Source organism: Mauremys mutica, chromosome 11, assembly GCF_020497125.1.
Source record: "Mauremys mutica isolate MM-2020 ecotype Southern chromosome 11, ASM2049712v1, whole genome shotgun sequence".
NCBI lineage: Eukaryota > Metazoa > Chordata > Testudines > Geoemydidae > Mauremys > Mauremys mutica.
This window is the reverse complement of record NC_059082.1, coordinates 65,955,369-65,973,290: the sequence shown is the minus strand read 5'-3', so window position 1 is coordinate 65,973,290 and position 17,922 is coordinate 65,955,369. Positions and strand designations below refer to the sequence as shown.

General features: G+C 44.2%; 1 protein-coding gene across 1 annotated transcript in view; it reads right to left on the bottom strand.

Annotated features, from left to right (window-relative positions):
- Positions 1-6,845, bottom strand: part of CPPED1 (calcineurin like phosphoesterase domain containing 1) — a 112,158-nt gene extending 105,313 nt beyond the window's left edge. Inside the window, exon 1 of the mRNA XM_044978962.1 lies at positions 6,737-6,845. The gene's annotated coding sequence lies outside the window, so the exon portion shown is untranslated. The remainder of the gene's footprint in view (positions 1-6,736) is intronic.
- Positions 6,846-17,922: the final 11,077 nt, after the last annotated feature.

Genomic DNA, 17,922 nt, shown 5'->3' with positions numbered 1-17,922 from the left:
AATTCCTTTTCCTGTCTGGCCATTTTGAATCTCAGTTCCTGTTTGGACATCGGGGCGAGCTCAGCAGCACCGGCAGCGATGCAGAGCACTCCAGCAGAGGGGTCCATGCAATCTCAGAGTAGAAAGAGGGCCCCAGCATGGACTGACCGGGAAGTCTTGGATCTGATCGCTGTGTGGGGCGATCAGTCTGTGCTTTCGGAGCTGTGCTCCAAAAAACGGAATGCAAAGACCTACGAGAAGGTCTCCAAAGCCATGGCACTCGGAGGATACAGCCGGGATGCAACGCAGTGCCGCGTGAAAATCAAGGACCTGAGACAAGGCTACCAAAAAATCAAAGCGGCAAACGGACGCTCCGGAGCCCAGCCCCAGACATGCCGCTTCTACGAGGCACTGCATGCCATTCTCGGTGGGTCTGCCACCACTGCCCCACCAGTGACCGTGGATTCTGAGGATGGGATAGTGTCGAGGGGCAGTTTCTCGGCGATGTTCGCGGATGGGGAAGATGAGGAAGGGTTTGTGGAGGACGAGGCAGGCGACAGCGCTTACAATACTGATTTCCCCGACAGCCAGGATCTCTTCATCACCCTCACAGAGATCCCCTACCAACCCTCCCCGGCCGTTAACCCGGACTCTGAATCAGGGGAAGGATCAGTCGGTAAGTGCTATAAACATGTAAACATTTATTTTTTTAAAAACAGGAATAAAAACTATATGAAAAGAAGGTCAATACATATAGCGATCGAACAGAAATCCTCTTGGGACACTTCCACGAAGCTCTCGTAGAGGTACTCGAAAAGCCTCCGCAGAAGGTTCCTGGGGAGAGGTGCCTTAGTGGGTGCTCCGTGGAAGCACACTCTTCCGCGCCAGGCCATCCTGAGGTACAGTGGGAGCATTGCCTCCACCAGCATGGCAGCATAGGGCCCTGGTCTGTGCAGGGATTCACGCAGCATGCGCTCTCTGTCTGTCCTAGTGACCCGCCTCAGGGTGATCTCGCTCGGCGACTGCTGCATCTAATTAGGGGAATTAATGTAATGTTACTATTGTGAATGCTTGACTTTTCCTTTGCATAACAATGACCGTCGTTTAACAGCCACGTGGTGGAGGCTGCAGAGGGAAAGCATACAGGGATCTTTCCCGGGGACAGTCGCGAGGGGCTGGAACAGGGTCAGACTTTATGCTTTCCAGATTGCCTGCAGCAGGAGGGCACTGCTATCCATTAACTGTTAAGCAGCCTAAAGTTTACGGCTTACCAGGCCTGGCTGCTACACGGATTCTGCTGTCCTGCCCCGCTTGTCCGATCTCCAGTGCAAGACCCCAGGCAATGAAAGCGAATGCCGAAAATTCGAACTTGTCCTGAGAGCACATGAGATAGGTGCCGTGTATGGTCTTGTTCACAGAAACAGACTAGACTGTGTTCAGTGTTCGCAAACATGTATCTTTGCAAGGAAAGATACTTCCTTTTTCCCATCACACAGCTGCGGCTCTTTCCCGAACTGCCCCGGCATCCCCCTCACAGAGGCTGGCGCAGATTAGGCGGCGAAAGAAAAAGACTCGGGACGAGATGTTCGCTGAACTGATGGCCTGCTCCAGAGCCGAGGCCGCCCAGCAGAGCCAGTGGAGGGAGACCCTCTCTCAGCAGCAGCGCTCACACAGCGAACGGGAGGACAGGTGGCGGCAGGAAGACCAGCAGGCAACTCAAACACTGCTTGGACTAATGAGGGAGCAAACGGACACGCTCCGGCGCCTTGTGGATGTTCTGCAGGACCGCAGGCAGGAGTAGAGAGCCCCCCTGAACTGTATCTGCAACCGCCCTCCCCCGCCACAAAGTCCTGTCCCCCCCTCACCCAAAATCACAAGAAGGAGAGGCACTAGGGGCCGTGAAAACTGTCACTCCACCCCAGCAGAGCGCTCATGTACCAAACAGCTCTCATTCCCTAAAGTATGAGAATTGCTTCCCTTCCTGGCTCACCCAATCCAAAATCCCAGTTTCATCCCCCAACTGTGTAATTGAGTATTAAAAATAGTTTGCTGTTCATTACTGTTTCCGTCATGTTTCTTTGCAGAAGACTTTGTGTGAAGGGGAGATAGGGGCTTGTTAATTGCATAGGACAGCCACCATTACCAGGGTACAGACATGGGGGCAGGATCAACAGCAGGTCACACACAGAGTGCAGTCATTAGGCACCCGGGTCAGTCTGGGAGGTGTCTGCTGCCCCAGGTCAGTCTGGGAGGTGTATGCTGCCCCAGGGTCCGAGCGCCTGGCATCCACAAATGGCAAGGCAGGCTGCCCTTACCATGCCCTTCCACCCTAGCCATGAACCTCTCTGATGCCCTGAGCCCCAGCCAGAGCCATCATCCCCCTACACCTACTCACCCTTCCCACACACCCCTCACCCCTTCCTGCACACCCTCCTGTAACCGTCCTCCCCCCAGAGACCGCTGTAGGAGCAGGAGCCTGTCAGTCCTCGAGTGTAGAAGCGGTCTGTACATCACTGCACACCGTACCCACCACAGTCTGCGTCCCTGTTTGAACCCTTTAACGCGAATTCGTTAGTACAGAAAACTTTGTTAATTAAAAATGTTGCAATAACTTTATTTTTAAACGTCTGTTGGAAGGGGGGAAACATGGTGAACGGGGTATATAACCGCTGAAAAAAGTCAATAGTAACTGAAACAGGGGCAGGTTCAACTTCTCTGTAAAGAGAATGGACAGTCATAGGTTACCCTGCTCTCTGAGGAACCTAGCTTTCAAAGCCTCCCGGATGCACAGCGCTTCCCGCTGGGCTCTTCTAATCGCACGGCTGTCTGGCTGAGCGTAATCAGCAGCCAGGCGATTTGCCTCAACCTCCCATCCCGCCATAAAGGTCTCCCCCTTGCTCTCACAGAGATTGTGGAGCACACAGCAAGCTGCAATAACAATGGGGATATTGGTTTCGCTGAGATCCGAGCGAGTCAGTAAGCGCCTCCATCTCCCCTTGAGACGTCCGAAAACACACTCCATCACCATTCTGCACTTGCTTAGCCGGTAGTTGAAGAGCTCCTTGTCACTGTCCAGGGCGCCTGTATAGGGCTTCATGAGCCAGGGCATTAGCGGGTAGGATCTCCACATCCCCAACAGTTATTTTGTGGTCCGGGAAGAAACTACCTTCCTGCAGGCGTCTAAACAGACAAGAGTTCCTGAAAACACGCGCGTCATGAACCTTGCCCGGCCACCCGACGTAGATGTTGGTAAAACGTCCCCTATGGTCCACCAGTGCTTGCAGCACCATTGAAAAGTAGCCCTTTCGGTTAATTTACTGGCTGGCCTGGTGGGCCGGTCCCAGGATAGGGATGTGAGTGCCATCTATAGCCCCACCGCAGTTTGGGAATCCCATCGCGGCGAAGCCATCTATGATGACCTGGATGTTTCCCAGGGTCACTACCTTTGAGAGCAGTAGGTCAACGATTACGTGGGCTACTTGCATCACAGCAACCCCCACGGTAGATTTGCCCACGCCAAAGTGGTTCACTACTGACCGGTAGCTGTCTGGCGTTGCAAGTTTCCAGAGGGCTATTGCCACTCGCTTCTGCACACTCAGGGCTGCTCGCATCCGGGTGTCCTGGTGCTTCAGAGCAAGGGCCAGCAAGTCACACAGTTCAAGGAAAGTGCCCTTACGCATCCTGAAGTTTCGCAGCCACTGTGATTCATCCCAGACCTACAGCACTATGCGGTCCCACCAGTCCGTGCTTGTTTCCCGGGCCCAGAATCGCCGTCCCATAGCATGAACGTGACCCATTGCCCCCATGATCTCCGCGGCGCGGGATCCCGTGCTTTGTGAGAGGTCTGTGCCACTCTCACACTTCATGTCCTCACCGCGCTGCCGGAGCCTCCTCGCCCGATTTCTCAGCAGCCGACTGTGGAAGAGGTGGACGATAAGGTGCGAGGAGTTGACAACGGCCATAAGTGCAGCGATGATCGCAGCGGGCTCCATGCTCGCAGTGCTGTGGTGTCCGCGCTGTCACTGACCAGAAAAGTGCGCTAACAGATTTCCCGCCGGCGCTTTCAGGGAGGGAGGGCGGGAGTGACGGTTGAATGACGACAGTTACCCAAAACCACCCTCGACACATTTTTCCCCCAGCAGGCATTGGGGGCTCCTACCCAGCATTCCAATGGGAAGCGGGGACTGCGGGAACTGTGGGATAGCTGCCCAGAATGCACCGCTTCCAATGTCGACGCTTGCCCCGTTAGTGTGGACTCACAAAGTCGAATTAGTGTCCTTAGTGTGGATACACAAATTCGACTTCATAAGGTTGAATCCACAAATTCGACCTAAGTTAAATCGAACTACTCTTGTAGTGTAGACATACCCTTAGACCCTAAAAATGTTGAGTTTTTTTAGGCCTTGACAAAGAACCATCTCCCTCTTTTTCCTCATTATTTCACCCTGGGCTGAGATAGTCACAGGGTTTCCATAGAATGCAGCTATCTTGTGAGTTGCAGACGATGAGGGAGTTAGAGTTGTAACCCACTGAAGGCCTTAAAGGGGAAGATCTTCTTGAATATAACCTGATACTGAGTGGAGAGCTGGGGTGCACAGAAAATTGGTATGATGTAGGTCAGTTTCAAGGCAACTACACCAGTGTTCCCCTACCAGAGTCCAGCAAGGGCACCCACTTCAGGTTTCTGGCTCCTAGCAGTCACCTCTCTTAGGCAGAGACCCAAATCTCATTTCCTCCTAACAGGAAATTTTAAGGCTGCACCACTCCCTGCCTCTCTGTGATATCCCCAGAAAGCCAGACCGTTTGCACAGGTGGTGGCCTTTTTTTTTTTTTGCTTTCTCTCTGAGGCCTACAGTTATAAGTTACTGCATAGCTCCTTTTAAGCAAGCACATTTATTCTTAAGGTAAAAGCATTACAGAGAAAACATAACAATAAGAGTACCTACACATGCATGCTAAAAAGTTTGCTAGATGTAACCCCCAACTCCAACCTAGGGGATCTTGTAATTTTTAGTCCTTCCAACCCACAACTGGATTTTCCCTGTGTTTACAAGTTCTTCCATCTTAGATCCTGAACCAGATTGCAAGCCCTGACTCAGCTGAAGATCAGTCTACTTATCCAAAAGTCTTTTCTTTGTCTGTTGGTCTCTGGAGAATCCAGTGTCAACCAGAATATGTGAGCCTTCTCAAGAAGTAGTACCTCTCTGGAGATGTTATAATCTTAATCATTCCCTATTGTTTTTACTTCCTGAAGGTGATATTAGTCAACATGTAAAATAGTTATTTTCTCTGGGATAAATGTGATGCAATAGGTAGAGATTTTGCTATACTATTTGTACTTGATTTGTAGAATTGGATTTAACAGTTAATGTTTCTCTTTCAGCAGGAGTCAGAATATATGAAATTTACTATATAGTTTTTTGTTCCAGTGTGTAACATACATACAGTCATGTTTATAATGTATTCACTTCATTTCTGAATCTCAAACTGCACAGCACCTTGTTGTTTTCACCAGTACTCAAGCACTTTTAAACCTAATCTAACATGACACCATAGTGCTCGATTATTTCTGGTAAAAATGTCAAAGAATTCTCATTTGAATCCATTCTTTGGAATACCTCTGCTGAGCCACTGGCAATACAGCATTAGGGTGACCAGAAGTCCCAATTTTATAGCGACAGTCTCACTATTCAGGGGTTTGTCTTATATAGGCGCTTATAACCCCCCTCCCTGCAAACTCCTGTTCCAAATTTTCACACTTGTTATCTGGTCACCCTATGTAGCATGCATAATCACACCTAGATTATGTCCAAGATGGGCATCATCATATTCTCTGCAGGAACATAAGGATGGGGAAGTAGGTATTGTGTTAGTTCCCCCAGAAAACTTTGAAGCTAATTTGCTAGCGAGATGGTCAAATTAAATTGGAAGTCAGATTCATTTAGAAATATTTTCAAATAAGCTGGACTCAAACAGTTTAAATATTAGTACAGTACACAGGTGGTAAATAATGTAGTATAAACTGGATGTTTATATAGTATAATAATGTAGTATATAAACTAGATGTTTATATAGCTCAGATAATCTTTAGTGGGCATAGACAGTCTTGTCTGTCCCACATATAACTGGGTTTGTAGTTGTCACATTAGTTTGACTTCACATACATGTGTTCAACTACAGTGTTTGCTGAATCATATGTCAACAGCAACATGAGATTCCATCATTTCAAGGGTTTTATGGGCCTTAAATAGTGCTGCCTCTCTACACAGGGTGAAATCTGATCCTAGAACATGGCTTTGCAAGCTGCTTTTGCTGGACATGTACTGAGAGGGCCCTTCTACTTTAAGACATTAACCACTGAATCCTATACAGCAGGCTAACAGGGTGGCACTCACCTCTCATGAGCACCCCTTCTAGTCAGGTGTGTCTGTGGTCTACAGCCCCTGCCCTGGTATCAGGCCATACCCCCAGGGCTTCCTCCCTAGAGGCAATGGTTTTACCCTCTTGGTCTGTTCTGGCCCCAGCTTGGCCACTGCATAGTTCAAATCCCCTTATGAATGTTTATCACTGTGATTGTAGGCCACTTTACCCAGGAGCCTATGCAGGAAGGGAGACCCAGGCCCACCCACTAGTTCAATACCCCACCCAGGGACCCTAAAAATAGCAGGCACATGCCAGTGTCCTTTTAGCAAAACTGCTTTCAGTTCCATGGGCTACTTCCCCTCAGGTTCAGCTTTCACTGATGCTGCACCCTTACCCTAGGGCTCTTCTTCATTCAGGCCCATCAGCCAGCCAGTAGCGCATTCTTTCTTCCCTAGTCACTGCCAGCATTGAGCTGTCCATGGTGCTGCAGCTCCCTTCCAGAAGCACCCACCATACTCCTCTAACTCCAGCAAGGAACTGACTGGATCTGACTCTGATGCTGCAGCTTCTTTTTATATGGCTCTCCTGGGCCCTGATTGGCTGCTCCCTGTAGCCTCTCTGATTGGCTAGCCCTTTGCAGCCTCTCTAGGCCACTGGAGGACTTAGCACCATTGCTTTTTTCCAGGGATGGGTGTGGCAGGACCCTGAGGTCTCTAGCACAGGGCCTCTGGGCCTAGCCCATGACAAGCAGGCTTGATATGTGATATGATATTTGTAATCCACATAAAATTGTAAATAAAGACAAGACACTTGTGTTGTGAAAGGTTGGGAAGCCCTGACCTGGAGAAGCATCTGTTGGCTAAAAATAATGATATAATAAACAAACTGGTAGCAGAACTTTCAGTATGTGCTTCAAAGGCAAAAATAGGTCTGTGTGGTTCCAGTATTACTGAAGTGCAGCTTCAATTTGGGCAACTGAGTTGTTTTCTCCCTTCTCATTCCTCAATAGGGAAATAAGCACCACCTGATTTAATACAAAGCAAGAAACTGATTATTTTTAATGGCAAGAGAAAGGTGGGAGATAGAAAGAGATTACTCTTCTGACTTCTATTAGCTCTTGGTCATTGGAGTCTTTGGTTTAAAAAAAAAGTTATGGCATCAATACCAAAGATTTGATTTCCATATTTTAATATTAACTGAACTCTGGATAAAAAACAGTTAATCAGAATTTTGCAATTCATGCAGATACAGGACCAAATTCACTCCTGGTGAAAGGGCATGCTAATCCAATTTAAATCAATTAAAATTGCACCCATTTTTATTTGCCCCACTGTTTGTCTTTTTCTTATCTTATGAATATAATTGTTTTGGAAGCATCCAGCAATTTGCCCAATACAGTGCCTTAGTAACTAATTACACCATTTGAAAAGTGTTTCTTTAGAAAACAAATATTTTAGTATTAGTTACAACTGCTGGATAATTGTACAGGAGAGTTGTAAGGCTTTGGACCTGAGAGGTCTTTCTGAAGCAACGGTGCAAGTTGCTCCCACATTGCCCCATTAAAGTGCCCTCAGTCAGACCCGGGAATAACTACTTTTAGAGATGAAGTTTAGCTCCTTTTCTATAGCTATTCAGTCTTTGCCCTCTGCTGACACTATCAACAAGGATACTGAAAAATGCCAGTAGTTTTGTTTGGGGAATCAGTTTTTTTTAAAGTTGTGAACATTTGAATTCTGCAAAAATAGTAAAGTGCTTAATATTCAAAACTAGGAAAAGTCTGACAGGCAAAGTAAATACTTTCCAACCTTGAAATAGTTTGTGAAACTATAGAAGTTTCCATTACTTTTCAGAATCTTGGTTTCCTTAAGAGATTTGTGTTATCTCTAGGATACTTCTGACACAGCCTATAATGCAAAGACTGATATAGTAAATATTTATCCTTGAGATAAGAAAAACTGGTATCTCTCTATAAATCCGATGTAAATAGCAAGAGTGCAAGTTAGGACTCAGCTTGGATGAGTCTTTCTAAACATTTGAATAATAAACATTATCTGGTCAAGCAGGGTAATATCATTTTGTGTATATCCTCTTTAAGATGACACAGACAGATAGAGCTATGAAGGGCTTTTTCATTGGAAGAACACTGTATATTTATTTATATATTCATTTTTATATGTTAATCAAGTGTGTAAAGTATTGTTTGTTTGCTATGGGTGTAATTTCTGCAAAATATGTGCCCATACACTTAAGAAAAAAAGTGAACTGCTATGCTTGCTTTGGTGAGCACCATGGTGTGTGTGGGAAGAACTGAGAGGTGCCAGCTGGATCCGTCCATCTAGCTAGGCATTTATACAATGCTCATCACCATGGTATCAGAGCACCTTACAAATTCTCAGAGTAAATACAATAAAGGATCTCTAGCTTTCTGTCCAACTCCCAGGGGAGATGGCTTCATTATTTTTTATAGTATTATTATGGAAAGCACAGATTAGAGTACTGGGTTTTACATTTCAGTCCAAAGGGGGATTTATGATTTTTCTAATATCTTAAGGGAGTGAATTACCTAGCCATGGGCCAGTTGCTGAGAATAGTCTCCCTGCCACTGAAATGAAGGTGACTGTCCCATTGTTCCTGTGTAATGTAACTGTAGTGGTAGGCCCTGATCTTGGTAAATGAGGCAGTCTCTCTGCTCTCAGAACCACTTAGTTAGGGTGCAGAAAAATGGCTCAGGATGGCTGAAAGGTTGCAGGCGTGCTAAGAAGTGTTGTGGAACACACTACTGATTTTTTATATTGGTTTCACTGTTAATGCATGGTGCACACCTGAGCATATGAGCTAGTGAGCTGTGTGTGAGGTCAAATCACCAGGCTGGTAGACCATGGCTTTTTGGGTATGCTGATGGGCATGGTACCCTGGCCTTTCTGTTAGTACGCTGTTGAGCACTAGCTATGTTGCATTGGACTGTAAGGTGTCTGGGTAATAAAAGGCTCCTTCCACCACCTCCTGCCCCAAAGGCATCCATCCAGCACAGGTCAGAAAGTGGCCCTTAGATTTAACTTCAGGCACATTTTGGTTTTGATCTTTTATTTAACCTTTTCTGACTCTAGCCTGTATCCTTTTGTGTTTATAGGCAGGGAGCCATCTTTAGCACCAGATTCTGATATTCTTGTTCACAATGAATAGCACCTGTCATAGGTTTCTCCCCCACTTGGAGCTTTTGGGTTCACAAGATGGGGACCTGCATGGACTCCCCTAAACTAAAATCCTAGTTTAGATCTGATACACTGCCACCAGTCAGTTTTCTAAGTGTCTGACACACTGCCTGTTCCCCCAACTTTCTCTGGGGAACACAGATTCAATCTCCCTGACTCTCTACACACAGGGAAGCAGCCCACTTCCCCCCTCCCTCTCTCCTAGCCACTCTGGAGAGATACACACCAATTCAACTCTGTGAATCAACCTCAGGAGGAACTCACTCTTCCCCCCTCCCCTTCCCTTGAATCTCCACAAGCGAAGGAATTAACCAAGGCCAAAGAAAAGAAAAGAATTTATTAAAAAGAACAAAAAAGAAAGTACACTATCTCTGTCATACCAGGATGGAACAATACACAGAGTCTAAATTATAAACCTGGAGAGAACTCCTCCTCCCCCTTTCTTTCTCAGTAAAAGCAAAGTACAGCAATAGAAATAAAGAGATTACTTCAGCAAAACACGCAATTGCCAATGCAGAAATAAAAGAAAAAATACTAGTTCGCCTTTCTAATACTCACTAGACTGAACAGATGAAAAGTATTGCAGAAACCTGGGAGGACTTGATTAAGATGTCTGGACTCCCTTAACTCCCAAGAGAGACTCAACTCAAAACAAAGAACACAGAAAAAAACTTCCCTCCACAGAGATTTGAAATTATCTTGTCCCTGATTGGTCCTCTGGTCAGGTGTTCCTCAGATACTGCTTTTTAACTCTTTGCAGGTAGAAGAGACCTTAACCCTTAACTAACTGTTTATGACAGCACCTTTCTTCTAAAGTAGCCCCATTGAAACTAATGAAACTCCATGTGGAGTAAAGGACTACTCAGTGTGAGAATGGGTATCACACTGTGACTCTGAAGGTGAAATCTTTGCCCTATTGAAGTCAATGGCAAAACTCCCATTGATTTTTAAACCTGGGAAATCATATTTAAAGGCTGTACAAGGTGTACATAAATTGCAAAATTGCCTCTTTAGTGGCCAGCTTTTTGTCAGGTGTGTGGGTGTGAATGACAGATTAACTCCCACATTCACCCTGTCATGAATAGTTAGTAAAGGGTTAAAGCATAGTACCTGGTGGGCACCTGACCTGAGGACCAATCAGGGAAGAGAATTTGAAATTCCTAGGAGGGAACTTTTTCCCTCTGTGTGTGTGTGTATTGTCTTTAGCCGTTTGGAGTTACAAGAGTCCAGATGTTTTAATCAAGTCTACAAGTTTCTACCTTTCTGAACTAATTTCTTCTAGTCAAGATAGTGAGTATTAGAAAGATACTTTGTGTCATTATCTAATAATCCTATGTTTGCAATTCTGTGTGTTTGTTATTGATTATTCTTAATTCTGCCTGTACTGGTTGTACTGAGAAGAGAGAAAATTCTCTCCAGAACTTAGCAAGGTTATACCCTATGAGTGTCCAGCTTGGACTCATAGAGATTCTGTATTTTCTTGTTTTTCTTTTAATAAATTTTTTCTATAAAGATTTGATTAAATCCCTTCTACTGTGGATATAGGGGGAGGGGCTAAGACATTCTCTCTCGGTGGTGAGACAGCTTATCTCCAGGCAGAGAGGGGAGGGGGGAGGTTCCTCCTCTGTGAGTTGATCTGTGTTCCCCAGGGAGTGTCTTCTGAGGGAGACAGGGGGAAAACAGGGGTGTCCCGGCCCACGTAATTGACCGAGGTGGTGGCAGCAAAAGGGAGACCTACCCTAGGATTTTGGGGTGGGGGAAGACATGCGGGTCCTCACTTTGAAACCCCCCAGTTTCAAGTGAGGGTAGACTCTGACACACCCAACAAGATTGGGAGTTGCCCTTTAAAAAAAATTAAATTACAGCTGCCCCTATAGACATATGATTTCCATTCTATGCTCAGGTACAGTTAGAACATCTCCATTACATGTAAGCCAGTACCACTATTCTGAGACTATTCACATGCTCATATAAAATATTCTAAAAATTGAAGATCTTAGTTGCCTGCATGTTGTATTAAGTCTAACCTTAGTGTAGGCTGCAGGAATGTCCTATACATGTACTAGCTGCTACTACCCTAAATGTGTTATTCAAATTAGATGATATTTAGCAGGTTAGAGATAATATGCTGATTTAAGAAAATGTGGCAACAAAAGTTATCTCAGGATCTGCTTTCAGCACTTTGTCGCATTACTTCTCCTAACTCTCTGATGTGCATTTTACATTACTGTTAAAACCTTTTTATCTATCCTATTATTTATCAGCTGTGGGAATCACTGCCCTTTCAAAATAAAAATACCTCAAGCAAACCCAGTTTGCAAAACCAGAAGAAAAAAAGACTACAAAGTATTAATAACAAACATGCTTTTCCACAGAGCACTTTATTTATTTAAGACATTTATTCTTCAATGTACTAGTATCATGATGCAAAGAGTAGAGAGATTGGAAGGACTTCTTTTTGTTCAAGCTACAGAGGATTGTACTGTGTTGAAAAATACCAAATGATAACTCATATTAACCATATCACAATGCCTTTTTAGAAAGAAAATATATGAAGCTGTATTTGCATCTTGATCTCTTCATACTTTTTTGGCCAAGCTATTACTATGCATGGATCATAGATTTTGGGAGACAGAAAAGAAAATCCCTCTGGGATCCATATCAATACTACTCTATGGATTGACTGTTGAGTAAAGTTAAGAAGAGGCTGTTTTTATGGTCTGCCTGGAAACCTAGTGATATACATGCATATGCATTTGTGCGCATACCCCTCTCATTTTCAAACTTGAGTGTCTAAATTTAGATGTTTAAATCCATTATTAGGCTCTTAGTGACATGACCTTCAGAAGCATGGAGCACTCAGAATTTCTATTGAGTTCAGTGTTTGTGAGTCTCAGCCCTCTGAATGAGAGAGGTCCAAACCAAGTCCCATTTAAGTCAATGGAAAGACAATTGTTGACTTCAGTGGACATTGAATCAAACCTTGAGTGTGTAAATTTTGGCAAACAAATTTGAAATTGTTGGCCACATAAATGTACCACATATTTGCAGCTGATTTCCATGTGAAAAATTGCAGATCCACGGACTAAATTAGTTTATCATAGCTCCGACAGCTTAGTTGCTGTGTGCCTACTATTCCATCTCTCCTGTGACTTAATTTACCATTCTAAACCCCTGAGTAACTTCAGACTGCTAACATGTTTAAAAATATCAACCTGACAGCAAAATGTTGACTTTTCTTTTTTCAAATGTGAAATTTTCTCCCCTCATAAAAAACAAAACCAAAAAAACCCATGACCAGGATGAGCAAGTGGCAACTTTTCTATATATGAAAATATCATGGCTTTAAAGTTCACTATCTTGTGGGCATGCACCACTAAAAATGGTGGTATAATTTTTCAAAATAGTGACTCATGATTTTGGGTGCCTGACTTGAGACAGCATTTCAGAAGTGCTGAGCACCTACGCTCTGAAAATTAGGCTCCTGAAATGTGTCTAAAATTGGTACACCCAATATCATTGGGCAGTTTTGAAAATGTAGGTCAGCAGCTTTATAACACTGGAAAGAAAAGATACCCAGCTTTCACCAAGACCCACTACTAACTTCTAGCTCTAGAAAAGTCACTGGGCACAAAGCTGGCAGAGGTGAGATAGCTGCATACTGCACCAGCTGTCCCTCCTCTGGCATATGGGGAGCGAAGTAATGTGTCCAGGATATTCTAGGGGTGAAGAAAAGGCATGCTAGAGTAAAGCTTGGCTACATGTGATCCTCCACTAGCACAGGGTCACTTATAGACCTTAGCAAGTAGTGTGGGTCAGCTACTCTAACATGTCAGGGCCAGGCAGCACAGGATCATGGATTTCTCCCTGCAGTGCACCATCCACTGTGCCTGAGCTGAGCTCACACATGGTACAGAATTTCTCCCATTGCCTTTAAATGTGTGACATATTAATGCTATTTTAGTCAACTTTAAAAGGGTTTTATGGCTCCCTCTGAGCACTTCACAGTTGAACTCATGAGAACAAAGGCATCTGGCTTTACAGGTAGAGGGAGACAAAATCCAGTCCTAATTTCTTCTTGATGAGTTTCTAAAACATGCCTAAAACAATTTTTTTCAGTAAAAGTGGCATGTCCAGAATACACTATAGTGTGGTGTGCTGGGGTAAAAATCTGTCTGGGGATTGGTCCTGCTTTGAGCAGGGGGTTGGACTAGATGACCTTCTGAGGTTCCTTCCAACCCTAATCATCTATGATTTTATGTTTAGGTTGGACATTAGGAAAAACTTTTTCACTAGTAGGGTGGTGAAGAACTGGAATGGGTTACCTAGGGAGGTGGTGGAATCTCCTTCCTTAGAGGTTTGTAAGGTCAGGCTTGACAAAGCCCTGGCTGGGATGATTTAGTTGGGTTTGGTCCTGCTTTGAGCAGGGGGTTGGACTAGATGACCTCCTGAGGTCCCTTCCAACCCTGAGATTCTATGATTCTATGAAAGGTTCTAGTGTCATGACTTTGGAATGATCTGCAGTGGTCACTCTGTTAATTGCAGTGGTCCACAAACCCCAGGGCAAGTTGACCATAGTTCTGAATTCTGCAGACAGCCCTGATTTTTAATGAGAAGAAACGTAAGTTATTTTCATGTACTTGCAAATACTATTATAATTCACAAGCCGTATCAACGCTGCAGAAGATAGAAATTAACTGACAATTTGCTGTGTTCCAGAGACAAAGCAATAGCCATGCAACAGACAAATTAGGGCACACCTAGTTTATCAACTATTCTGCTTAAAGTTTTGTGGACTTCTTGGCATGTTTCCTTTTTCTGTATATACAGATAATCTGTGCATTGTAAATGGATTCCCTCATATATTTACAAGTACTCTGATTACATTTTAAATTAAACTGAATTTGTAGAATTGAATAATCTAACCTTAAAAACTAGAACTGTCAAGGGTTCTTTATCTCCATTCAAAGAGAGAAAATACCCAAACTTAAACAACTACTAAACTTACAGGATTGAAAAGGACAATATCAGGTGTTAAACATAGTTTCAATATTGTAGAACTGCAATGAACTGTTTTCCCCAGGTGAGTCAGGAAAACATGCCTTGCATGCTAATTAGCTTTAGCTCATGAAGTGCTTGCCATTGGCCTGGCAATATCACTGGCAAGCCCACTGTTACATGCTTGTCATATGAAGCTAATTTAAATAAAATATTAAAAATTGTGCTTCTACATCAGCATTTTCTCAGCCCTAGTTCATTCTGTTTCGAGCTCATTAGGTGTACGAATGTTTTTTAATTGAAAGGTCCAAAAGAGTTCAAGAGTGGACTGAGACACATGCCAAAGAAAAAAATGAAACAGGAAAGGTAGATTTAGTAGCAAAACACAATAGCCAGATTTTCAGACAGTGATGTACTGGTATGATGATAATTGGGCCATTGCACTTGTTCAGCCTTCTCTTAATGGAGGAACTTGACCTCAGTCAGGGCTCAGGGTGGCATGCTGCATCACCATGCAAGGAGGACATTTAGGTATTCTAAAGAAACAAACCAGGTTCAAAAAAATATAGTAAATCATGGGACCCACCTTGAGAATTTGTAAACCACAGCTCTCCTACAGTCTCCTTGCTGAACACATTTAGTTCTTGAACCCTTTCCCCTATGTCTCAAGCTACCCTCTGGACACTTCCTAACACTTAAATGTCCTCTTTAAAGATCAGTGACCAAAACAGTACTCATTACTCCAAAAACAGCATGACAAAGGACTTGTATAGAGGAATCATCTCCTTTGTTTGCCACAACACTTCTTCTCAGAAGAGAGAATGCCTCTCGCATCAGTACTGTCTAGGGATCGAGTACTGTCTGGCTGCTACTGTAGTTATTTTCATGACTCTGGAATGTCTGTTTAATAATAATGATTGAGGTGCAGGGCATTAATGACTGGTTAGAAGGAATTGATGGCTTATGGCCCTCTACTGAGCCTTTCACCCTAGTCAGTCATTAATCCCAGGGAAATGCCCTGAAGTCAATATTGTTATTATAAAATGAAAAATATGAAATATGGATTTATTAAACACGGCAATTGCAATTGGTTTGTACACAGCATCGCTAGAGTACTTGCCTATCAAAATGCTCTCAACATTCAGTTTAATTCATAATTATTATTTCTTGCTTGATTTTCAACCTTGAATGAAGTTTATTAACCTTACTTCCCCATTGTCAATAAAGAGATGCTGTAGTGATTAGCGCTAATACTTTAGATAGCTAAATACAATACTAAAACAACATATTATACACATAGTGTTACAAACTAAATTATTTTACATGTTTAATGAATGGTGCTGCCTGGTGCACTTGGAGACCAAATGCTGTTTAGCCATAAAACAAGCACAGCAAGGGCAGTGGTATGGCAAACTTCCTCAATGCCTCACCAACTTGGCCCAACCTTGATGCAGACAGACCATGTTTAATGGTGAGAAAGTCATCCCGTTTCCATGCCCATGTAATCCTTAGTTTGACTCCTGGGACTGACAAGGATGCCTGCCAGGAACAATTATAGTAATATTTTTATTAGATAAATATATGGAGTGTCCACCACTACAGTGTCTGGTAGTAACTTGGTGGAAACCATGTGTTGCTGTTGTAAAGAACATGATTCTACTAACAAACGTCAAAGTGACACACCTTCTCAAGTGCCTGGCAGGCCTGGGCCCTATATCTCTGTATGTGATTATAAATATGGTACAGCTTCATTTTGTGCAGCATCCTCAGTACAAACTGTACCACAAAGTGCTTTACAGAGTTAAATAATAAATAATAGCAGAGAGAAATATAGGCAAGGAAGGAGAGAGATGATTGCTGATGAGATTTGAAAAGAGAGGGAGATGAAGATGGAGGTTTTAGGAATTAAATATTAACACCAAAGAAAGCTGGCTTTGAATGGAACTGATTGTTTTCCTCTGCTGTGGAATTTCATGGCTTTATTTCCTACCCATTGACCAGGGATGCCAGGCTTCCTGTCAAAATGCTCAGTAGACTCACTGTACTTAGAGTCTATTTTTAAGAGACGGCAAAGGATCGCAATTAGCTAACTACAGCCCTCTCCGATTCCAAACGTCTGCTTTGTCCTCTGATTCACCTTTCTGCTTATTTACTGACTCTTAATTCCCATAGGAAGTTGGCTGAAGCGCTGGAAATGCATCGGCAATCTAACCCTCTCGCAAAGGTGGGGAAGAACCACCACCAAATTGTGACCTGCCACCCTGCACACGCAGCTTCAGAGCCCATCAGCAAACCTCTCTTCCTTAGAGATAACAGCAAAGAGGCCCTGGTGAGGCAATCTGAGATATACAAAGAGGAGATGGGAAGCTGCTTTAAAACACAGCCCACAGTCTGCTAAGCCACACTTTAATGGACTTCTCCAAGCATTTGGTGGCAGCACAGTGTTCAGGAAAATGTTCTCACTATCTCTGCCGGTGATTTCCAACCAAGTGGTGGAGATGAGAAAGTAGAGTAACCAGGATGGAGTGAATCGTTGAGAAGTCTTTCCTAGGATCAAAGATGCGTTGGGAGTGAAGTTATTTTAATTGTGCATCTGATAGCCGGAGGTGTAAGGATGTCCTCTGGAGCCAGCCTTACTGGCTGATAAAGTGCTTTCTTAAATAGATGATACAAGGGAGTTCAGGTATGAAAGACAAGAAGGTAGGATCATTCCATAGCATTGGCTAGAACTAGTGCACCATGTTTACACTCCCTGCCATGTAATAGCCATAGTCTCATACACACACGTTTAGAATTGTTCTGGTCTATATTGCATTCGTTATATAGGTAAGTGAATCTTAAGAGACAGATAAGAGGATTAGGGAGTAAGAAGGGTTTTACATAGTAAATTGTTCTCTTCGAGTATCAGGAAAGTGGCAGCCTCTCTCCCCGCCCGCCAAGTACCATATAATTCCCGTATATGTTCAAATCCTGCCCCCATTTTGAGGGACGTGAGGTCAGAATCCAAAGGTGCGCAGTAAAGGCAAAGTCACTGCAAACTGGTGCAAAGGTCGTTGTTCGTCTCCCACGTGACTCTCTGGGCTCCCCTGAAGAAAGGCATCGGGGGGATCATCTCAGCGAGGCTTCCAGCCTCTTCCCAGACATCTGCCTCTGGCATTTCTCAGTCCCTCTTATCGCTTGTTTCCAGAAGGGCTGAGCCGTGTGTCTGATTGTCCCTTTAACCCCCCCCCCCCCCGGGACGCTCTCTCCCCACGGGCCAGTGGCTGCAGCAGGGGGTGGGAATGGGCCGGGGAGAAAGAGGCCGCAATGTCCAGGTCAGGGCTTCGGAGGGGAGGGGGAGGAGCAGCTGTGGCACCTTGGCTGGCGTGTG